Source organism: Hakea prostrata, chromosome 4, assembly GCF_041222555.1.
Source record: "Hakea prostrata isolate BN-2017 chromosome 4, UWA_Hpros_2, whole genome shotgun sequence".
NCBI classification, from domain to species: Eukaryota; Viridiplantae; Streptophyta; class Magnoliopsida; order Proteales; family Proteaceae; genus Hakea; species Hakea prostrata.
This window is the reverse complement of record NC_142603.1, coordinates 22,879,523-22,904,314: the sequence shown is the minus strand read 5'-3', so window position 1 is coordinate 22,904,314 and position 24,792 is coordinate 22,879,523. Positions and strand designations below refer to the sequence as shown.

General features: G+C 38.1%; 1 pseudogene across 1 annotated transcript; it reads right to left on the bottom strand.

The window, feature by feature from the left end:
- Window positions 1-644: 644 nt before the first annotated feature.
- On the bottom strand, window positions 645-23,806 carry LOC149018534 (putative cyclic nucleotide-gated ion channel 14; annotated as a pseudogene). Its single transcript, XR_016172955.1, has 9 exons — window positions 23,607-23,806; window positions 23,304-23,520; window positions 23,133-23,201; window positions 22,458-23,028; window positions 21,141-21,354; window positions 20,635-20,939; window positions 18,621-18,732; window positions 2,646-2,882; window positions 645-2,029 (listed from the first exon to the last, which is right to left on the bottom strand). The product of XR_016172955.1 is annotated as a putative cyclic nucleotide-gated ion channel 14 (transcript).
- Window positions 23,807-24,792: the final 986 nt, after the last annotated feature.

The following is a 24,792-nucleotide window of genomic DNA, read 5'->3' as shown; positions in this document are numbered from 1 at the left end:
CACATATGCTTTAATTCCCACATCGATTGCTGCCACAAATTTGGATGAGGAGGACATATATTGTTTATGCTCGGATGGTGCTTCACAAGCCAGGCATTGCCATGGATCATCAGCAACTGCCATGGAAGTTGAGGTTGTTCTTGATGATGTTCTCTTAGCACCCATGTTGCAAATCAACAAACTAATTATATACTCTGATTGCTTGCCAATGGTGAATGCTTTAAACCACCAAAACCACTCTGTTGATTGATCATGTTTTAGCTTAGTCAAGGAGATCCACAAACTTGCAACTCCTTTTCTTTTGTTGAGTTTAGATTCACTAATAGCTCTTTGAATTTTTTTGTTGATTTTATTTAAACAGGTGTTGGGGGTATATATGTTCAACCATTATGTTTTGTAGACTAACAGTTTTATAGTCTCCGGTAGAGTCACACTGGAGAGAGCCTAATATAATTATTTTTTGGGCAAAAAAAAAAAAAAAAAAAAAAAAAAAAAAAAAAAAAAAAGTGTAGTTAAAAATGCATTATATTACATTTGTATGCTTTCACCCATGAATTCTTTTTGTTCTTATTGCTTTAACAGTTTTAACTTCCCTCTTTTCCTGGGTCTAGATAATGGATAGAGTAACTGTCCATGGGCTTAAAATTTTAATATTTCTAACTTGCTTTTGCCAGTTATTACAAATAAATTGGAAAACTGACCGAAATTTGGATTACCTTGAATTATTTGTAATCTTCCCATCTATAACTATGTTTGTTGGGTTAGCACTTATTATTAGAAACTAAAACTATACATTGCTAATACTGTAGAAAGATTAATGCATATGAACTTAACTGTGTAGAAGAATACTTTAGGCAATTAAGTATAAAACTAACTAGATTTTTCATCAGAATCTTCCCTGTTACCTGCTTCTGATTACTTATCAGTGGAACTGAGATTGTATTCAACAGCAAAGAGTTTAGTTGCAGATTCTCTGGAGACACAGATAACTTGATATTGGACAGACATTATCATTTCTCACTTATTAATGGTACAAGTCTTGGGAAGAAACCCCCTGGGATATAGGGGAAAGGCTATTTACATCAGACCCTTGCTAGACCCTGCTAAATGGGGGAGCCTTGTCCACTAATAAGACCTCTTTTCTTATTTTAGTTATTTATGGCACACAATGCTGAAAAACACTTGTGTTTCATGTATCATAAACAAATATTCATGCACTTACAGGCATATTTATCTTCGTTATGATGCGTCTCCAAGATATCTTCTTTAAAATCAGCTTATTCCAATACACCGCTAGATTCCAAAACTTGAAAACTAGCTAATCATCATGACACTCGGTGAAGTACTTGGATTCTTCAGGTTTCTGCTGCAGGGGAATCTCAACACCCTCAATTGTCTGAGCTGCCATCCTTTTGCTAGTGGAGAACCTTGAGGCCAGCATGGTGACCTCCAAGTCTTGTTTCAGTCCGGAAGGACTTGTTGAAGCAGTACTAAAGTCTTCTCTTATAACAGCTGTGTGCGCATGCAATGAATATTCCATGAAGAGGTCTTTCTCTATCTTCCTCCTTTTATATTGATGCCAAGCAGCCTGTATCAAGCAAGCACCCCACATCCTCCAATGGTGAGAATAGTAGCGGAAAGTGTGTTGCAGCTTCTTACTGTGCAAGCGTCTAAACTGGTTAGCCACAAACTTGAGATCTTCTGCTTGCAATGCAAATGCTTCCACTTCAGTAAGAGCTCTGACGGTCTTAGTGGAAGAAGGCAAGTAAACAGGAGATTTTGGAAGCAAAGCCCATGCAAGCAGCTCCTCCCCACAAAAATCACCTGCTTTTAAGGTAATTGAATTAAAGAAGCCTGCTTTTCCCCTAGAGGTGGTAGAACTTTCCAGTTTTCCCCTGATGATAAAAAGCATATTTCTTACGGGGTCCCCTTCCCGGACAATGTAAGTCCCTACGGTGGTTAAAGAGGATACAAGACAGCCACATATGCCATCCAGGAGCTGGTCATCCATCTGTGCAAAAAAAGGGACCTGCAAATAGGAAATAAGCAGGATAAATAAGCAAATTAAAGAAACCAGTTCGAATGATTACCAATATAAATATTGACAGAAGCCATCCCTATTTGTGAGATGCATATATGCTGCATGTGCAGGATATACAACCACTAACCAACCCAATGGATTTGGAACCAAACTATTCTCTAATGCTTTGACTGTACCCTTTAGTCCACCAGAGAAGGTTGGGCAATTGGCCAGGATAACCACAACTTGATTGTGAGATCATCTGATGTCTTGTTCAGTTGTCCAACACTATGAGAGGTCCATCACAAGAAAGAAATAATTAAGAGATCCCGGGGAATCTATGAAAGCACCATTTACATGAATCCTACCAATCCAATTGAACAAATCCAAGATCCTGAAGATATGATGATCTCTTCTACCTTAAAAAAAAGGATAGATCGGTCTTTGGGCTGACAAGGAAAAGTGCGGATAACAGACAAGGGAAAATAGACAAGTCAAAACTGTAATTCTAGGATGGATAACCCTCACCCGAAAATATGGTATGCAATTCTACGCAACTTAACCTGTCATGAACTTGCTTGATCTGAAAGATAAACACACTATTAGGCTAGAGGGATGATCATACCCGCCTAACGAGGTCCAAACATAGGTGCCGTTGGATATCTCGACGAATATCAGTCGGTAAGGCATGCAGGATAGCTCCTTCATCAGCTCCTCGTGTTGCAAGCCACTTATACTCGATAAATTTCTGAACACGTTCCTGCAAATCATGAGGGAGTTGGCGATGCCTCATCCATTCTTCTGCGTCTCTTTGCTTAAGTCTGCACTGTTCAAGCCTTGCAGTCATGGAAGCCAAGTAGGCCTATACCAGAAAAGACAAGTCAAAGCATGTACAATAATACCGAAACATCGAAAAGGCATTGACAAGCCTGTGCAAGAACACTTTAATCGAATATAGTATTGAGAAACTGAAAAGAGGGTGCGACTGTCACTAGTTCCCACTGAAGAAGTGATGACATCAAACAATTTGAGTGAGGATAAACAATTGGGTAAGACAACAGGTCACTATCCTACTTCAGCACGTTATCAGTGAAGACCAATTTTGCAAGATCACAGTGTTCCAGGGACTGTTTTGGGGTCTAAGCATGCTTGAATTGCAAAATAAGGCAAATCAATATGCTGTGAGCCACATACTTTAGGAGGTGGCCAGGGGCATTTTCATTAGGGGTGATTTGGTTATTTCTGGGTTTAGGGTCTTAGCTATTTTTTTATTGTTAGAATTTTAGTGCTTGCAATCAGCCTAGGTACCTAAAGAAAATTGAAAAAGAAGAAGAAGAATAGAAGAAGACTGAAGAAGAAAGTAGAGAAGGAGATTGTGAAAGGGAGAAAGAGGGAGAAAGCTCACAAATGTGAGTCTTTATTTATAAATTAAAAACTAATCCCAGGTTAGGAAACTCTTAAACTGAATTACAACAAAAAGTATATATTGCATAGATCACATCAGATCTTCCAAATCTACTAACAATGAAACTATCCTAAGAAGATAACTTATTACCCAAGTAACAAGGAAAATAGAAAGTAAACTATATCTTGGCAGTGCTAAGCCATAATCGTCAACGCTCCCTAAAGTTGGATCACCCAAAATAAGGGCTCCAGATTGGAACAACAAGAACATAATCTTGAGCGTAAGTAGTAGTAGCAGACGCCAATAGACACCAAAAGACCTTCTCCAAAGAGATAATTAACTTCAACATAAATAAATGTCTTAATGTTGGATGACCCTTCCGACAATGAGAACTCCGGGCAGTAGTGAAGATGAACCGTATCCATAAAAAAGGTTATCCAAGTAAATATACGTTATTGTAGACCAAGTAGGTGTGTAAAACTGCAGTATAGATTACAGCAGACCAAATAGGTAGTATGTAGTTATGTTGGTGGAGGGTACCATCTTTAGGATAAGTCTCCATGGATAATATTCTTCAAAAAGTCTTGAGTAGATATATGAGTTTCCAATCCCCCCTCACGTGTAGCATTACACATGGAAAAATAGTGACAACTAATTACCAGCACCTCAAAGTATGAGCATAAAGGAAATCCAATAAGAAAAAGTAGGGTTCACAGAGGAATGTGTTATTCACCAATAAAGCAGCAGTAAATCATCTCACAAGACAAAGTCTTGTTTTCCAGAAAAAGAATGCTGGGACCACCAGTAACACTCAAACAGGGCAGCAACAAATTAAAGCAGAAGAAAATTACAGAACCAGTTTTGAATCTGATAAAATTGGGCAGCAGATAGTCATACGGAGTAGTAGTCTCAGAAATACAGTAGTAGTTTGGCTAGTTGCGGGCTTGCAGTAACCCACTTTAATATTCACTTATTCAGTAGTGGCACCCATTATAATATTTACAAACCATAGCAGAATTAGGACCAACACGGCAGTGAATACCTCAGCAGAAGTGCAATAACGGTGGCCGCAATGTCAGACAGTATCAGGTATGCTTACCAGAAAAATATAGCACCCAGTGTAGTGCAGATGGGATTAAATTCGTAGTTTATGAGTTTATCGAAAAAAACATCCTGGAGGTCCTCAGTCCTCACTACCGCAGTTTGATTTTCAGAAGAAAAGAGGCATCTTGCATTGTACCTAGGACCATAGCAGCTAGTTTTTGTTGGATCTGAAACATTAACGATCTGAAGAAAAAGTAATCCTAGTCCTTGGGCTCTTGGCAGAGGTATTAGATAAAGGAAAGTTGACTTCAATTCCAAAACAAAAAATGGACGCAGTAGCGAAGCTATACGGTACCAGAATAAATTTTTAGAAGAGAAAAATTCAACAAAACAAGGCAGCAGTAATATAACTTGCAACAGTACTTATAGGATAAAAAATAGAGGAAAATATTTAGCTCTTGCCGTCCAAGTAGTGGGATATCTGACGCAATCCTAGGATTGCCAAGATCAGTATAGAGGATAAACAGAACTGAAAATAAAGGATAAAGAAAGGATTTTCATTCTTCAACATGACGAATAATGCTTCAAGGCTATAAACAAGGACTCTTCAAGGTCCTACATCAGCTCAGGCAAGAGTGGAATTCATTCTTCCATTATATGATTGATGAGTGGCCACAAGAGCCTATATATAAAGGAAATGCAAAAAACATAATTTAGGTAAAACAACCTTCTCATTTAGAAAATATACTAATACCTTAAACAGATGGCTAGCAAACATGCTAGTTATTTGAATAGGAAAACAGAAAATATGCTAATTATTTGAATAGAAGGGTAGTAAATATACTAGTTACTTAAATGGATGATATTAGTAAATATACTAATAATTCAAATAAACAGGAACCAACATATTTTGTCCAAGGCTTTCCAAATCAATTCGATTTGCTTTCCAAGCTTGGATCATGCCCATGCAAGAGTGCATCATTTTCCTCAGGCTGAAAAGAATTTGTCACTGAATCCAAGCCATCATCTGAAGGTGGATAATGGAAGAAGTTTGAGACAGGTGTGAAGGCACTACTAGGAGAAGGAGCTGACAACTTTAATTTTTCTTAGATGGATGCATTAACCATTCATAATGACAGAAGAGATGACTGAGAAAGCTTTGGATGTGGAGGGGGTGAAAGATGGTAAAACTTCTTTCTTTTTCCCTTCCTTTAAAACCAGGTTACATATGGTCGATAGCAAACGAATAGCAATGTCCAAAAGCTCTGCTATGTGTAGTTGACAACAGACACAGGACAAGAGCACTGGCTAATCCTAGGATCAATGGTGCAATCCTAGGATTGCAAAGATCAGTATTGAGGATAACAAAACCCAAAATAAAGGATAAAGGGAGTGTCCTTCAAGATGATAAATAGCTCTTCAAGGCTATAAACAAGGACTCTTCAAGGTCCTACATCAACTCAAGCATGAGTGAAATTATTCTTCTATTACATGATAGATGAGTGCCCACAAGAGCTCTCATAGAAAGGAAATGAAAAGAAAAAAAAAATATACAATTTACGTAAAACAACCTTTTCTAGAGAATATACTAATACTTCAAATAGATGGCTAGCAAACATGTAAGCTATCTAAATAAGTGATATCGATAGGTAGCAAATACGCTAGTTATTTGAATAGGACGATAAAAAATACACTAATTATATTAGTAAACGGGGAGTAAATATACTAGTTACTTAAATGGATGAATAGTAAATATAAAAAATAATATTAATTAGATGGGAACAAGCATATTTTGCTTTCCAAATCAACTCGCGTTGCTTTCCAAGCCTGGATCATGTCAATGAAAGATTACATCAAGCATTATCACTTTGCATATGGGTTTCAAGGAGGGCACAGAGGAGGACGGCCTTGACATTGGCGTTTAGACAAGGAGTTAAGACCCCTGACATCCCAAATCAGAATGGTGTCAGACATGAAGAGGAGGGGGGGCACTATAATGTTGAACGCAAGATCCGTGCATCCTACGAATTTAGGTGCAGGAGATCTAAGCATCTATGGAGGTGGAAGCAAGAGATCTCACTCTAGGGAGGCAAACCATAAGGGAGCCTCACTCCAATGGTCCAAGAGGGGGGAGGGGGTCCAAAAAATGTTCAAACAAACTTGGGGGGGGGGGGAGGGGGGAGAGGGGGCGGTCCGAATAAAAAGGACTGAGGAGGGGAATCGGGACTGAGGAGGGGAATCGGGAAAAGTGGAAGAGGGGAAGGTTCAAATTAAGGGGGGATTCGATCCAAAGAGGAGGGATTGCCCAGTTTGGTTCAAAGGAGGGTTGGTTCAGGTTCAGGTTAGAATAATTGGGTTGGTTTGGATTAGAGGGGTTAGAAGGGGTAAGCCTGTCATGCCGGCTGGTGAAAAAGGACCAACAGGAGGTTTAGGCACATGAGTGGAGACAAAGTTGGGAGGGAAAAGGGGGATTTCAAAGGGATTGTGTGAAACAAGCCCCAAAAAAGTGGGCATCGATGGGATGTTTGAGGGTTGCCAAATGGGGGAAAAGGAGCGGGACAATAGGTTAGGGGGGACAAAAGGGGTGATTTGTAGGGTTGGGAAACAAAGCTCATAGGAGAATGAGCAAGGCGCATGTCCAGAAAGGTAGTGAAAGGGGGTAAGGGGCCAAGAATGGAAGCTCTAGACAATGGTAGCGGGTGTGGCAGGCTCGCGGAGCACAAATTGGTGATCACATTGGTGGTAGCAAGAACTGAAGAAGAAGGCAAAGGCTGCAGAGGGGTTGCAGGTAGAAGTGATTACCACAGTCATCTCAGAAGAGCACAGTAGAAGGGATTGGCTTGAAGGCTAGAATTTCCACATGGATTCTTTAGAAAGAGAACTGCGGCAGTTTGAGTTCTGATATCTGAGTGAATGGGTTTACCAATCAGAGATCCAACATGGCTCAAACAGCCCTTATTCCAAAATTCAAAGGAAGACTTGGAAGCGACACCCACAAGGGAACTGAACTATAGTCAACCTTGTAGAGGGGGGAAGATCTTTACCAAGGGTGAAGGAAGATGGGAAAATTGCAAAAGAACCAGGAAGAACCATCTAGGCATCTAGTGCTCTGTTTTTGTTATATCTCCTAGGGTTGTCCCATGACTCCTTCCACCACTTGGCCCTCATCTAGGAGAGTTAGTAGCAAGGGCAGATCTTTCGAAAGGAGTTACATGTACATTATCCAGGGGAAGTCTTCTAGTCTCCTCACTTTGGAGGTAGCTATAGACCTCATTTAGAGAAGGAAGGAGTGTTTGCTTCAAAATCTACAGGCTAATGGGCTGAAATTCAAGATTTAGCCCTCCAAGTAGGCTTAGGACTTTTTGCAATTCAAGGATCGTATACCCCTTGGGTTCATCTTTTAGATTAGTAAGTTGAATATCCCAACAATTGTCATACTCTTCCAAGAGACCAATCAGTGTTGAAGTACTCAAAATTGCTCAAGGTACTGTATTTGTTGAAGCTGATAAATCTTTGTAGAATCACCCACTGTATCAGAAGTCTTGCAAACACTGCCCTTATGTTCTTTTGCAGGCTCTTTGTGCATACATCTTCAACCAATCTCAGGCTTCATGGAGAAGATCAGCCAAGCCATTACTGTAGAATTCTTGGTTCCCATTTAAGATAAGTAGGATCGGGAGTGACTAACTTACTACTTGCTAGGGCTTTGATACATTACGAGACAGATAGCCAAGTCTGCCTGCACTACATAGGGATGATTTCATAGTTCATAGAGTGAGACCAATCCAAGAAATTGGTAGAGAAATCTGCACATTTAGATTTTCATACAGTGGTAAGAGGGTTAGTACCCCTTGAACTCCCAACCATGGGGGAGTGAACCTCAAGAACCGGACCCTAGTATGATGGATAGATGCAGAAGAAGCAATAAAGGTAGATTACGGAGAACACTCAACTCAGAAAAGCAATAAGAAATAGAACATGATTTGGTTCAATCAAGCATGTTTATCAGCAACCACAGGGGGCTTTCAAGCTGAATGCTCAGTCAAAAATATTCAGAAGATGCACCACAAACAAGTAAGCAAACATTGAATAGGGCAAAACCTCACATGGCTGTGCACAGCATTCGAACAAATAGAGAGAGCAAATAGCAGCCTGGCGGTGCCTGTATTCTGAGAACAAACTGTTCCAAGTCTCTGATGCACTTCTAAGGTAGATCAAGGCCCTGCGGCAGATGAGCAGCAGTCCTAGGCAATGCAGATCCAACAGGCTTCAGTCCATTTGCGGGTCTTAGCAGGGAGAAAACAACCAAGCACCCTGCTGCTGGTGGAAAACAGGGGAAACACCTGCACTGAGCTGTGGAGCCCCTTTGATGCTTCAAACTGCTTCAGAAAGGAACAAGAATCCTCCCATTCATACTTTGAATGAGGTAATGGACCTCAGGGTGTTCTGGGCAGTATAATCTTTACCTAGTATAACCTCTCATGGGACCCTCTACTTTTCTAAGGTTCCAAGAAAGGGAAGAAGAAGACAGTGAGCTCATCCAACTATCAAACCTGCTCTGATAGCAAGTTGGAAACTAGGGAGATTAAAAATCAGTAGAGAGCTTGAAGAAGGAGATGAAGAAAGAAGAAAGAAGATGAGATAAAGATGGAAAAAGCTGTTGGGAGGACGGAAATCACGATTCACCTACCTGATTCAATAAAACAGGTAACTTATGATATAGAATTACAAGAGAACTCCTACGAAGGCAAAAGGTACACAAGAAAAAAAGGTAAAAATACAATAAAACATGACTTATGATAGATGTAACTTCTAATACTGTTCCCCCTACTGTTAAGCTGGCAACTATTATCTTGTTCCATCCAATGAAATTCTCAAGAAGACAATATATGGAACAAATTTCAATTTTCATTCATCAACAGTTTCGTAGTCATGTCATTCATTGAAACGAGCTTCATATTGTTTAAACCAAGCATACAATTAGTTGTCTTTTTAATCTCATCTTTCCTGAGGTTTTATATAGTCAGGTAGAACCATCCCTTTTGTTCTTCATTCACCTCATGGTATTCTATTGATGCTGGAATACTTGGACAATATATTGATGACTGGTTTGAATTCTTTGATGAAACCTTCCCTAATTTACCAAAGATTTGAGTTCGCTCTTAAGTACATGGGCAATCTTTTCTAGTTCTCAGGCTTGAATACTGTTCTTGGTTGCCAGTGCCGCTGAATTAACTTGAATTATTACTACAGGACATACTTGCCCTAATGCTCATATTCTGTTTTGTGATAATCTGACTGGAGCTTTTTCTTGATTACTAATCCTGTTTTTATTTCTTAACTACGCACGTTGAGCTTGATTAACATTTGGTCCATGAAAAGGTGACTGTTGGCTCTCTTATTACTTGACTCATTCCCTCTCCACTTCAGTTTGTTGGTAGCATCAGGCTTTCAGCAAAGCTCTTGCTCATGGTTCATTTCTTTCTCTCCAGTCCAGACTCAATGTACATGATCATTCCCACCTTAGCTTGAGGGGGGCATGATATAGATAGAATCCCAACTCATACAAGAAACTGGATAGAAGAGGAAATCAAGCAGATAACAGACCTTACTTGTTTTGATGTTGAAGATAACACCATTCCCCTTTCATGTTATGAGTTCTAAGGTCAATATAACTTTCGCTTGAATCAAATTTAATTGATTGCACTCTTTCTATTTTCTGTAAATAAAACCAAAGCTCTTGTTCATGGTTCAATTTATATCTCTCTGGTCCAAACTTGGTATCATGTTTTAAGTTTTGACTGAGACATATTGGTTTCAACACTAAAAAAATCAAACCTAGTTTCAACACTAGTTTGGTCCAACTATTGACCCTGTTTGTTCAAGCCATATATATAGTTTTCAGGGTTTGATTGAGACAACAGAGAAACTTTCGGTCGAAGGTTTTGAACCAGACAAAGACCGAAAATTTCAGGTTTCGACCGAAATTGGTAATTTTTTTTGAAATTTTCAACCCCGGGTTTTGGGCCTTATATGACCTCCAAATGTTCTGAATTCTTGCGTTCTATCTATTTAAAGCATAATAAACACAAACTACTATCTTATCAAACCAATGAAAAGCTAAGATTCAAGTATACACTACCATATGACAAAAACCAAGAAGTACCAACTGTATTACATATTACATTTACATAGCATGGTAATGGTTAGAAGTTACTCAAGTTAGACCTTAAAACTAACAAAGTTTCAAGAAATACAAGTACATAGACAAGTAGACAACAGATGAACAAAAGTGATAGATTGCTACTGTCTAATACATTTGTGTCCGTAATGCTTGCTCCCCATACCAAGCACAATACATATCCCATGACATATGGACCATATGGTTGTTGAGGTAGTCGACAATTGTGGCTCTATATGTCGCCTCATCCACATGGCTAAGAAGTCCTAATGGTGGGAAGTCTGAATAAACAAATGTTGTTGGAGGGGTTGGTGGTGGTGGTTGAATGTTGAAGATTTGATCCACAAACGTACGTAAATGAAGAACCCTAGTGCTGGTAGTCAAAACCATAAGGACAAGGTCCCACTAGTGTTTGACTCTAATTACCGGGAAGGACACCATAAGGTCCACAACTCGAACTAGAAGCAGAACCAACACTTTCAATAGCACTATTATGTGACTGGGAAGGCGGGTCTATACCATCCTGATCCTCTAGAGGTGGAGGCTCTGGAATTATCTAAGCTCATGTATCCCATAGAGCCCACCAAGCTTCCCGCATCAACCAGATAGTAAGACCCAAATGATGATGTGTCCTTTGTGTTATATTCGTGTTATTTCCCCTTTCCCTACCCCTTCCTGGTATATGTTGAAGCAATACAACCTCGAGATGCAGATCCAGCATGTCTAAATCCTTTGTTGCATGGGTGAACAAACTCTCATTTGTGAATCTTGGTCATTGTCCTCCCCCTACCTGACTCTTAGTTAATGCTGGGGTCTCTCATTAGGATCAACCGAATCCTGATCACGAGGGCCAACATCATTATCATCCCCATTGTCACCTCCATCATCATCACCATCAGAGGATGCCTGAGTCGTCGCATCATCCTTGGTGTCCGACCAAAAAATCAAGTCATCACTCTGGGTGGATGCACCGGGTTGTGGCACCAAGGGATGGGCAGGCACTGTATGTGCACTCCCCTCCTAGGCCAGGAAGTCATCCACATCGGCCCCCATTTGCTTTGCAATATGTTTATTGGGACAACCTCCCTCCTCATCCAGCAACAACTCACCACTATCCTTGATCTATTTAACTATTGGATTATCATAATCGTCAATCTCAAATATGTCAGCTAACTCGATCATGTTACTCTCTTTGTCTATTATGTCTAATATAATCCTCCTGCATCTCATTTTATAGCGTATCTAGACAAGATCCTCTAGACACTTCACACCTAATCGGTTGCGCCTCTTTGAGTGGATGAGGCTGAAGGTGCTCCAATTCCTCTCACACCCACTGGCAGAACATGTCTAGGAGAGCACTCTACATGTAATCGCACTCAAATGGGGTGAGTCACAGCCATATTGCAACCACCATTAACAAACATAGACTCGAAGTCAATACTTAAGTAAGTAACTAAAAGATAGAATATAAATACTGAAATATATATAATTAACTTACCCCCAGGGGTGGATTCCCATCCCGATATGGTAACAGAGAGACCGAAACTCCCAGTAGTATCCTTAAATGCCTTCATCTAATATAAAGTGAAAGCAATAACTAAGTTAATACTTAATAATTTAGTATGAAACTATGAATTGTGAATTATGAAATCATAATCTTACCTCCATAATGATGAGTTTAGTTAATCTTGCCTCATCTTAAGCATGTCTTTGTAGTGGTACTTAGGATTTAGATAGTATGTTGTATAACAAAAAGCACTACTAAGTTTAGTATGACACTATGAATTGTGAATTATGAAATCATAATCTTACCTCCATAATGATGAGTTTAGTTAATCTTGCCTCATCTTAAGCATGTCTTTGTAGTGGTACTTAGGATTTAGATAGTATGTTGTATAACAAAAAGCACTACTAAGAGGGAATAGTGTGATAAGAAAATGAAAACTAATCCACCACTAGACTTAATAATACACCATCCTTATGCAGTGGATGTTGTAGCCGCTTCTCCCATCTATTTTGGAAGATGACGAGGATTTTCTTATCGCCCCGTGTGTAGATCTGGGCAACCTGTTGCTTCATCTTATCTATTGCAGCCCATATATGTGGTAGAATATGTCTTCTTTGTTGATCTACCATCCTCAAACATGCACCACAGGCTCAAGCATCTTTACAACAATCCCCACATTAGTCTAGAAAGTTTCATTGAGTATGATATTGTGTGCTTTCCTCCCACCTGTGGCTGAAGAAACCTCCCAGTTAGACCACTTCTTTGATGCAAACATGTTCCTAAGGCCAACCTCCTTACTCTCAAAGCTCTAGAGTGCAATCCAATTGGTTGCAAATCTGGTAACGCCTAGCCTCACCAACTCATCCTGACACCAGTCCCTCATTGTCTATAGTACAGAGGTACGGTTATAGTCTTATAGATGAAGGTACTGACATGTTGGGCTTGCTCCATGGTCTTCTTCACAAGCTTGATGTGACCCATGTCCTTTAGCATGAGGTCAATGCAATAAGCAACATATGGAGTCCAAAAGAGCTTATATCTATCTAGATAAAAATGTCCAAATTAGTAATAAACCATTAATATCAATTATGTATCTAATGTAATATGTATTTAAAATTAGTATTGGAAGTAGAAGCATGTTTTGATACTTGGGATTCTCCATCATCTTCAACCTAGCTTTGTTGTAGTTTGAGCCATTATCAGTCACAATCTGGACTACATTCTCCTCTCCAAGCTCTCTCATCACTTGTTTCAACAATTTGTAAATGTATTTTGCATCCTTTTTCTCACTATATGCATCCACTGACTTAAGGAACACTTTCCTTCCATTGTAATTCAACATGAAATTGATGATGGACTATTTAGTGGAACCAGTCCAACCATCAATGATCACTCTCACTACATAATAAGCCCACATAGGCTTTAACCCCTCAATGTAATCATTCAATTCCTGTTTATACCTAGGCAGGTATACATTGTATATCTCATGAGGGGTGGGCCTTTTTATACCACTCCCAACCTTGCCTATCTCTTTAATCATATCCTTGTAGTAGGGCCTTTGGATTACAAGTGCTGCAATACTACGGTATAATGCCCATTTGGAGAAAGTCATCCTCACTTTTCTCTTTCACACTCCCCCACAAGTACTTCAGCTTCATTTACTTATGCTCGACCTCCTAAATAGTGCCAAAATTATGAAGAATCTCAAGACCATGATCAGTAGCATGTGCTAATGAAGCTCGGCTTTGTGTTGGGGCCTGTGGAATAGGAATCTCCTCTCTCACACTCTGACTCATCCTCATAGGGGCTTAGGAGCTGCCCCCTATACCTGCTGGCTCTCTAGAGGACACACAACCCATAGCCCTTTGTTGCCTCCTCATATCATCTAGCCCCCCTTGCTCCATACTCATTCCTCATTGCTCTCCTCATCTGTGCTGCCTCAGAGTCAAGATTGTTTCCATATTCTGTAGGCTCATCTGGATCAAAGTCCTACCCTCCCAGATCTAGGAGATCATCTAGACAAGCACCCTCGAACTCCTCCTTTGTATTCTCTTCTCTTTCCTTTTTTGCTTACCCAGCCAAGTATTGTGCCATTGTCCTCTTCACCTTTGAGGGCACCTTGGTGCTTCCTATTATATTCCTATCTCCCCTAACTATATGAACCTTCAATTTAATGGCCCCACCTCCTCCTCTATTTGTTTCTTGCAATAATTGTACTTGCTTTAGTGGCCTCCAATATTGCCAAGTTATGTTTGATGCAAGAAATACACACTAAATATCTTAAAAAGCATCACAAGATGCTCCAAAAATTACATACATGCTTCTACAAATATTACCCTATTTTTAAATATAGAACCAAAATTAATTAGTATTTTTATAATATTTAAATATTTTTTAATATTTTTCAAATAATCAAAATAAAAAATTAACAACCAAAAATTTGATTCAGCACCATCATAGTATAGATCAAGTGATGGTGTCTCACATACATTAAGTTGAAGCTCACACATCATGTATGCAGATATATTTTAGCAATATACCTAAGTTAGAAACTAGTTTTTGAAAACAGAAAAATAAAAAAAGAGGAAGAACCAAAAGTTAATTTTAACACCACACAATCACAGATCAACACTCTAGACTAAACATACTCTAATTTGAAATCAATCCAACATGTTCTGAGGCATGAATAATTCAAAAAAAAAAAAATGGAAAAGTTTGTTAACTCACCGTGCAAGAATCTCAAAAACCCACCAATGGAGGACCAAATGTGGTGCTTCAATGCAATGGAGTTCCACAAATTAGGTGAAATGAAGGGAGAAATCAACAAAAAGTGAAAGAAAAAAAATTCGAAGGGGGTCGAACTCCTAAGAGGCGGAAGTGGGAAACCTGCAAAACTTGCGAAATATTGCAGGTTCGGATTGAAACTAGGTATTTTATAACAGGGGTATATATTGTTTCAGCCGAAACTTGTCGGTTTTCAGTCGAAACAAAGGAATGAAACGAAATTTTGAGGATTTCATTTCTTTTTTCAAAAAATGCAGGCATTTTGGTCGAAGTTTCCCTAGTTTCAACCAAAATTTTTCCATGGATTGAAACTTCCTTGTTTCTCATGTTTTGATCTTCCAACTTTTCTGCATTATGTTATTAACTCACTTGAAGATAATGGAATTTTTCCGAAACTTATTTTCAAAAGAATTAGTGCACAGATGTAGACGTAGTAATATCTGGGACATTGAATGAAAATCTCAGAATTTTACAGTAATGCTATGGTTTTCACCCAAATTTGGTTTTGATTTTGAGCCCCCCCCCCCCCCCCCCCCCCCCCAAAAAAAAAAAAAAACTCAGCAAGTTCTTGGTGCAACTTATATTTTGGGATCAAGATCTCGATCTAGGCTTCAAGGCATTGGATTATTATTTAATAATAAATAATTTATTGATTTTTTCTTAAAAAGGGTCTGGGGAGAATCAAATGTATACAACCTAATCTCTATTTCTAGAGAAGCTGTTTTCAGGACTTGAACCCATGACCGAGAATTCAATAAGTGAGCATTTGAAGAATGCACCATGCACAATCTTCAAGAGAAGGTGGTGCCTAGTGGACAAGGCTACTATGTATAGCAGGGGGGGGCTAGGGAGCAACAAATGCATGGAGTCTTACCCATGTTTCCTAAGAGGCTGTTTCCGATACTTAAACCCACAAAACAAGTGTTCAGCAAGTGAGCACCTGACCAGAAAAATAGGGATAATATGTAGTAACTGTGGTGGATCTTCTACCTCATTCCTAGTATTACCTACAGGGATGGGTCAGTTGCTGGTCATTTTCTGTTGATTACATCTTATATCTGGTTCAACAATTTGTGCCAGCTCTGTCCAGTTTCGCTCTCAGTGAACCATTACCCTAGGTTGGAATACATCTAGTATGTTGATGAGGCTTCATGGAACAAAATTCGAGCAATATGGTCGAAATATTGCTCGAAATGCCTGCAAAATTTGAAAACGAAACAAAATTAGTGGACAGGCACGAAAAGTGTCCTGTATCGTATATCGGTCGATACGACACGATATTTCGGCATGATACCATATCGAGCTGAAACGACACGCTTGTAACCTTTAAAATGTCCAATTTTGAGCCATTTCGATCCCTATCGCTAAATTTACCTGTTTCAACCCCTATCGCCAAAGACATTTCGACCCTCTTTTGAAATTTTTTTTTTATTTCTCTTGCGCTCATCCCTCTTTTCACCTAATTTCTACAACTTCATTTCATTCAGACACTAGATTTGCTCCTCCATTTGTGCATTTTCTCAAATCTTGCAAGGTGAGTAACCAACTCCTCATTTTTTTATTTTTGTTTTGTTTGTGCCTTAAATCATCTTTAGATTGCTTCCAAATTTAAGTATGTTTACTTTAAGAGTGTTGGATCTATAAATTTGTAGTGTCAAAATTATTTTTTGATTCTTCCTACTATTTTTTTAATTTTCTGTTATTAAAAATTATTTAGTAAATTATGTATATTGTTAAAAATGTGTATATATATATATATATATATATATATATATATATATATATATATATATATATATATATATATATAGTACATGTATGAGCTTCAAATTAATGTATGTGAGAGTTGAGACACCATATTTCTGTTATGGCATTGACTTAATTTTTTTCTGTTAATTATGTAATTTTACTGTATTTAATATATATTTAAATAATTAAAAAATTAATTAAATATTAAAAAATTAATTAATTTCTGTTTTAAACTTAAAAATAGGAGAGTATTAGTGGAAGCATGTATGAAATGTTTGGATATTTTTAAGATAGATAGTGTGTATTTTATATATTTTTAAATTATTTATTTATATATTAAAAAATGCATTTATATATATATTTTATATTTAAAAATAGGAGGCCAAGTACAGAGATGCAATTACTGACTACGTCCAAAACTATATGGGGCGAACATCATGGGACTTGTATTGTCATTTGTATGGGGTGCAGACGGAAGAGGGAGACATTGAATAGAATAGACTTGTAAAAACCAAACATTCTCACTTCTTCTCATATGCAGTATATACTTGGAAAGTTGGATGTTACATTTTCAATGGTTTTTTTAGTAAACTAGTAATTCTATAGTGTTTATTATTCTTGAAATAGGTAGTATGCAAGAATCCAAATCAATTTGAGTGCATATGAGGCCCGAAATTGAGGTTCCAAGTGTCTGAGTAAAAGTGTCCAGTTTCGGTCGAAATTTCGGCCTTTTGCAAGGTCGAAATTCCCATTTCGACCAAAATTTGTTCCTTGTGAGGCTTAGCTGTCATAAAACATCAGGACAAATTGGCACCAACTATATCACGGGAGACACTTGTGCTGCATTTGGAGGAGGAACAAAATATTCAGTCATATGCAGCTCATGGATTGAACCCACCAAGAAAGTCCATGTGGTACAGTCTACTGAGTGAGAATTGCTGTATTCTTGCATTTTCCTAATCCAATGTATGTTTTGATTGTTTAATAGCATACTTCCATTTTCAGTAGCTAACATGCAGCAAACTTTATAACAGGGCCAGTCTACACCAATGTTCAGCATAGACTAGCAAACTCTGGTTCAAATCACAAGTACCAATTTAGGAGGGAAACTAATACATGGAATATGTGTAAAATGGTGGAAAATGCAGCAAAGAACACCCCAACCCCCCCCCCCCCAACCCCAAAAAAAAACAACTTTTCTGACCCTCAAAACCTAGGTTTTGATATTGACTCTGAAAAATCCCACATTTCCACCCGTTTCTGTTTGGAAAGAGTCAAAACCCAAAAGCCAAAACCTAGAATCTTGCTTGGCATACATGATCATTCCCACCCAAGGAGGAGTGACAAGGATAGAGTAGAAACCAACTACATAATTAGGGTGGAAATCAAGAAAATAATCAAAATACCAGAACCTCCTTTTATGTCAAGAGTTATAATTTGGTTAGAAGTCCCTTCTTTATCGCTACTTAACTAATTGTACTCTTTCATCATTCAATATTGTGAAAGTAAAATTACCAGAGAATAAGCCATTAATTCATTCTGTTTTGAAAAGTGAGACATTCTGATCAATAAAAATTCACAGAGGCGTCTAAAGGCAATCACATATCCGGAGCATGGCACATGAAGAGAGGAAGAATAAGTTAATTCCTTTAAAACTTTACCTCTGTGATGGAACTTCAGTTTGAATGACACCATCCTAAGTGTACCCATGCGTCAATTGTATGGAACAAAATGGTTTAACCCTTGGATCAATTTACAGTAACAGGCCAAATAAGAATCCATATACAACAACAATTTTAACAAGCAAACAAATGGCCTTCAGCATTTTAAAGTTGGGCTTGACTAACAGAACAGATAAAAGACCTTAATTAGAAGTATGAAATAGTGACTTGAGATTGAAATTAAGAGTGAGTATATAGCTCCATGATACCTGGATATTCCCTATAAAATGCGCAATCAATACCAGAGATAAACTTGCAAGGATGATGATAAATGAAGTCTCTACAATATAGGGGCTTGGGAAAAAATTCTGCCCAAAACAACTGAAATAAGAAAGAAACTGTAAATTATTAAAATTCTCAGTAAACATATCATATTCAAGCAGCTTAATATAGGATATGATGATTTAATCAATCATTCGAAAACTAAATGAAACAATCAATTTGAAATGGAGTTTGCTTCACTAGTACAAGTTCAAGACCTGATTCTGATCAATTGGGATTAATCCAGTTCCCTAGCACACTATATCAAGGACAAGTGGATTAAACCTAGCCCATATGAATGAGATTCACTGCATATTAACCCAAAACACTTTTGAGGGATGACCAATCAACTGTATAAATCATGGTTTGAGATCTCGATCTCGACAAGGATCTCGGTTCCTCAAAAAACCGAGATCCAGTAAAAATCCTTGATCAACTCGAGGGCCCATCTTGGTGGATATTAGGGCTCAGTTCAGGCTGGACTTTGGTATTTAGCCTATTTTAGGCCTTCTAAACACAGTTCGAATTTGAATTTCTAACAAAAAGCTTAAGTACCAAATGTTTCAGTACTATCATGGGCAAGTTGGACATGGTAAACATCTATGGGGAGTGTTGTAAGGCAATAATAGTAGTAGAATTACTTTATTATTAAGGGGTGATTTGTTAGGATCTTTCATTTCTCTTGTAATATTCCCACACTAGGAAGATTTGATGTTCTATTTTTGGAAAGTTATTTGTATAAATAAAGCTCATGTTGTGTCCTTCAGACACAAATCATTCAACACCTATCTATGTTACAAAACTTCAGCAACCATTACTAGGACTGTAGCACTGTGATTACTACAAAACAGAAGTTAGGATACAGAGCAGGAATCTGTGGATCCTCCCAACTTTGTGAGAGGGTAGTGGAGGAAGAACAGGAATGTAAAGGGTAAGGTGACTGCTGTAGACAGCGCAGGATGGGAATTGCATAGATGGGTGGAATAAGAGTTGCACAAAGTAATGCAGGGTATGGTGAGCGGGGCTTGGGTTGGGTGTGTTGGGGGAGGAAGAACACAGAGGGAGAGATTCTGGGGATGGGGAAAAGAGGCTGAGTTAGGAATCAGTAATGGGGGGCAGAATAGAGAAGACAGAGGAAGAAAGGAAAACTTGAGAAGAGTCAAGAGTTGTAGCAGGTGGAAGAGAGAGAATAATACTTAACAGAAGAAGAGAAGAGGAAAGAAGGGGGAGCTGCAAGCTTGATCGTTTATTCATATTTTTCTATTTTTTCCTTAAGCTGAATTCAAGCATTTAAATACTAAAAGAAATGTACTTTAATAAAACTAAGCTCTTAGTGATTTAAGTTACCTAAAGTTATTCCCACGTACCCTACCCAAACTAAAAGTCCATGCACATAATTACCCCAATGAATAAATAATAAAATACTACATTATCTTTAAAACTCTCAAACAGAGAACATCTCCTATTTTATTTCCTCGCACGCTGGACTTCGGGCCTGCCAGATCCGAAGAGAAAACTCATAGATCTACTGTTCAGGTTACTGCAGCATGAACAGTAACTTGATGTTTGTGCTGCATCAATTGGGGCTTGAGAAAACTGAACCTGGGGAAAATTATGGATGAATATTTCAAACTTGAGGTATTGCAGGCGTTTTTCTTAAGCATGGGGTCATCTCAGCTGTATAATGTTAGTTAAAAGGAATACAATGACAAAAACTAAGAGAAGAGCCAGAAATACAGGAAACTATTTGCATGCTCTTGTATCCTTTTACACACTATTCCAAAAAGACATTCATCTTATGATGAATAATTTAGGCATCATATATACCATAGTATGCAGATTACATAAATGGTTGCATGCTAAATAAAGATGCTTGATAAAAATCAAGTGCTGCTTGTTCGCTTGCAAAAATGCTAGTGTCCTAAGCATATAAACAGAACAAAATATTTAATAGAACATTACCTCACATTTTGCAAGCCCCACCAAAAACAGAAGACATATTTCACCAGCAAATTTATGGAGCCAACATTATTTTTCAGTGCATATGCAAAAATGCCATAATTGAATGTGATATTTTGGTTGCTAGCATCACAGTTGTTGAAGATAGCTGTACTTTTTTCCCAAATTGTGCGATTATTAGTCTGCAGAGATCCACAATCTAAATAACTAAGACTGCACTATAATGGGCCAACTTCATTTTCGCACTCTGATTTCAAGCATGTTATGTACCGCTCAATTGACAGCAAATACCATGCTGCCCCAAAAACCTACACAAAGAAATGGCAATTATAATCAGAGACCTCATCTTTGGAGAACCTCAATAAGGGGAGGAAAAAAGAAAAAGAAAAAAAACCTGAATTATAAAATCATCATCCAAACTATCCCTTCACCAGAGAAAATATCATATCAAAATTAAGAGAAGTAAAAACTGAAACAAAAGGAAAAGATAAAGAAACAGAATTACGGACATGACTGGCTATCAAGTACAGGAGTAGATCATACGCTGTCCCAGCCCAGGCAGACTTTGTGATAACTCCTGTAGCTTTAACAATTTCGGAACCCATTGGGAGAATTTGATATAATCTCGGGACATATTGGACCAGCACAAATGAACAGAAGAGTATTGTCAATGTGATCAGTGTGAGAGCTTTTAATTGCTGGTAGTATAAACCAGAAAAAAACCTGCACAAAAAACTGCAGTCAACTTTTTGCTCGGCCTCATAACCAACTATATGTGAGGATCACAGAAATACTACAAACAGAAAAGGTTTAGGCTTAAGCATCATCCGTATCAGAACTAAGGGTATATTTAGCCTCTTACTTCAGGACTCTTAGAAGGGTTCGAGGCAGCATAACTCACTTTACTATGTTGACCTAAGGGTCACAAATCAGGACCCATCACTGAAGAGGTCAGACTCGGCCAATTAACACCACAAATCAGCAAGAAGTTAAAAACACATTATTTCAATTATGTAGTCTGCAATACTGGTTTCCACAATAAAGAGAAGGGAATGGGCTCACCAGACAAGATTTCCAACACCTCCAAAAAAGAAGAAAAATAGAAGGATTTTAAAGCCTGATCATAATAGACAGACAAGAAGAAACCGTGGCAGCCGATAAACTCCTGTGGCAAATATTTTGATAAAGCGGATACACATTAGCAGTAGGGGACATGTTCTAAGACTACAAGAACTATTTAAGCAACAGAGAAACAGACCTACAAACTTCCAGTTCACAGAACAGAAACATAGCATATTCTTTTGGATCTAACTATTAATTTCCTTTTCTGCTTTAGGAAGTAAGAATATAAATTGTTACAGCTGCATGGACAGGTGAAATTCTTTGATCGAATACTCTTAAATGCAGAGGGTGGGCACTCAACCTATTGTTTTCTTCTAGGAAGCCAAATATAGGAACCAAGTGGTGAAAAACATCTAATCTTCCAAATAATGCACTGCTTGGCACCAACTTTACAGTGTAAAGTTCTACGAAAGAATGCTAGGTTGACAGTTGGACCAGCAATAGAACCATTGCCTGAAAGATGCAATAAAGCTTACAATGGCCCTACAGACTACAGTTCCATGGAGCAGAACCATTAACTGTTCAATGGACTATTACCAAATCACCACAAGGGTTCCAACAAGTTTGCGAAAATGAAACCACATACATACAAATTCATGATAAGGTTGATGTATTACCAAATTAATAGCATCCAAAGAAAAATTTGTGTTCTCACAGTAAGAAATGAATATCCACCAAATTTTAAATGAAAAATAAAGTCATACCTGTGGAAAAGGAAGTGCAGCTGCAAGATCAATGAAGAAATCCGAGTGTAAATACTTCCTTGCTATCTTTTTATAATCCATTACAAGTTGGCCCCTCCCAAACCCCCGTGAAGTTGGTGCTATATATGCAGTCCGGAACTTAATAAGGATATGCAAGAAATAGAACAGGTCGGTAATTGTTCTGATATATGTCAAGACAAAACTCAAACTCAAATCCATGTTCAAACATGTGTTCCCCTGCCCAACTATCACTGGTAAGTAGAAAAAAAATGGATCTGTAATCAAAGCCACTAAAGATGAGAACATGAAAACCCGTTTCCATTGCAAGAGAATATAACTCCCTGGATCAATTATCTTCCTCCACCACAGCTCATGCTCATCAGGAAAGACTTTAGACCACCCAAGTTTCAAAGACCCTGTAACTTGTCTTCTGACACTGCCTCTGCCTCTGCCTTGGTCATGGTCATTCGGTTTCACTGGAGAAGCTGAAACTTTGTATAAGGGTGAAGGTGTTCGAAGTCGTGGGTAATCCAGACCCAGATCAAAGTCAAGTTTTTTATCCGGATGAATCCTAGTGCAAAACAATCCATTTCACCAATTACAATAAATAAACAAAACAATACAAGAAATTAATAACAGAAATAGAAATAAATGCAAAAGCCTTATCAAAACTACCTCACTTTCTTCTCCTTCCTACTATCCATTGGTTACTCAGAAGGACCACACCAGTATAGAAGAACAGAACTACAGTTAGGACAAAACAAGGAGTTAAAAACAAATCTTCTAAAACCCAGCAAACCAAACTGAATTTAATAGCAAATCATATATCTCAAACTCAAACCCAACCTAAAGAAATCCTGGAAGAGGGTAACTCCAGAAGGCTAAATACACATCAATGAGACTGGTACAGAAATCTAAATTCTATGGTGACAAGATATCAGAGGTTTTACACATTTGAAGAACGTTTGTTCCAGCTGGGATGTTTTCTGTGTCTCGCAAAGAGGTGCACTGCACTGAAGTCAACTTGATTATATTGTTGTTTAACTCCCAAACTCCACTGTTCCTGCTGAATCACCAGAACACACATGGAGCAAAACTGGTTCCCTCCATTTAAAAAAAAAAAAATCATTTGCGTAAGCAGGACCTTACTTTGTCTTTCCTGTTTTAAAACGTTTTCTGCTGAACTAACCTTAGCAACCTCAATTACATCATTAATGAGTACAAAATAATAGAAACATGCAACAAAGAACACGAATTTTGAATTAGGTATTTAGGTCTCCTTCCTATACAGACGATCAGTTTTCTATGAATTCTCCAAACAAATATAGACATCAGGAGCACGTTTGGAACAATTTCAATTTTGAACTAAACCACCAAATACCGCAAAAGAAAATTTCCTATTTTAAATCTAGACTAGAAGAATAAGGATCCATATCATGGGCCCACACACCATATAACTATTTGGCTAGGGCCAGTTGTTTATATTCATAGTCCGGTTAAAACTACTTGACCTGAAAACTACTATACATTCAGGGATGGTCCAATTTGTCGGTTTGGAGGCGGGCCTCAATTTTATATGTGGTAGATTGGATGTCAAGGTTTTTTTTTTTTTTGGCCAAAACAAGAAAATTACTATTATATTAAATGAAAGAGTTAAGGTCATAAGACCTATACAAACGGGAGGGATCCACAATAAACAAAGGTGGTATACCCCACCAAGATCTATCCAGAGATAACCTGCAAGCCCCCTTAGCAAGAAAATCCGCATAGCCATTGCCAATTCTAGGAATATAACTAAAATAAATCCTAGAAAAGAAAGAACAACGCTTCAAAATATCTACTACTAAACTGAGACTCATCCAATCTAACGATAATTGGAGACCCATAAGAGCCCCAACAACAGTAAACAAGTCCGAATGAAGATGCAAATCCACCGCTCCTAAAGAAAAGCCCAGAATAATGCCATCTCTAATTACTTCAAGTTCAACTAAGGTTGGGGAAGCACTATGACCATATCTGCTTTGAGCTGCTACAAATCCACCATTATAATCCCACATGATGCACCCTCGACCTCCTTTGTGTGAAGTACTATCCCATGATCCATCAACAAAATTTTGAAAAAGAGCAAGTTCTTGCTAAAACTTCTAAAGTTAAAGGGTTTATCCTTTATTTTGGTGGTTGTAGCCACCTGATTTTTTGTCATGATTTTTGTGTTATCTTGGGTCTATCCCCATTTGATTGTGAATACAAGTTTTACCTTAGATAAAAAAAAAAAAAAAAAAAAAAAATCCCAATTTTTTACATAACTCTTACTAGACAGTCATTTTCTTTTAAC